Source organism: Eimeria mitis, genomic scaffold (assembly GCF_000499745.2).
Source record: "Eimeria mitis Houghton genomic scaffold, Emh_scaff3904, whole genome shotgun sequence".
Classification (NCBI taxonomy): Eukaryota; Apicomplexa; class Conoidasida; order Eucoccidiorida; family Eimeriidae; genus Eimeria; species Eimeria mitis.
In genome coordinates this window covers 529-1272 of record NW_013572239.1, presented here as the reverse complement: position 1 = coordinate 1272, position 744 = coordinate 529, and positions in this window count along the sequence as shown.

Below are 744 nucleotides of genomic sequence, written 5' to 3'. Positions count from 1 at the left end.
CTGCTGCTGCTGCAGGAGCGAAGGTTATTGCTGCTGCTTCTAGACGATTCGGAGCAGCAGCAGCAGCAGCAGCTGCTGCTGCTGCTGCTGCTGCCCACACAGCAACTCTGTCATCGCTCCTGCATGGTGTCTTGAAGGGAGTTTTGAATTTCTGGTGTATGTACACCTCGCAGCCCTTCTCGGTGCTTTGCTGCGTCAGCTCAGCAGCAACTTCCTGCAGCAGCAGCAGCAGCAGCAACAGCAGCAGCAGCAGCAGCTGCTGCTGTTGCATGTCATCCATCAGCAGCAGCAGCAGTTAGATATAGGACGCGGGCTACGTGAAGCTGAAATTACATCGACGGGTACTTTAGCAGCAGCTGCAGCAGTTGCTGCTCTTGCTGCTGTTGCTGCTGTTGCTGCTGTCGCAGCTGTTGCTGCTGCTGTTACCGCTGCTGCTGCTCGCGTTGCTGCAGCAGGGGAGGGACAGAAGCTGCAGCAGCAGCAGCAGCAGCAGCAGCAGCAACCAGCAGCGCCCAGAACTCGTGGGGTCGATCCAGCTCCATCGCCCCAAGACCTAGCAGCAGCAGCAGCAGCAGCAGCAACAGCAGCGGCAGCAGCAGCAGCTGCTGCAGCAGCAGCAGGAGCTTAACCAGGAGTAGCAACAGCATCATCATCATCATCATCAGCAGCAGCAGCAGCAGCAGCAACAGCAGCAGCAGCAGCAGGATAAGAACGAGCCGTATCCTTGAAAAGAACCATCGGCCT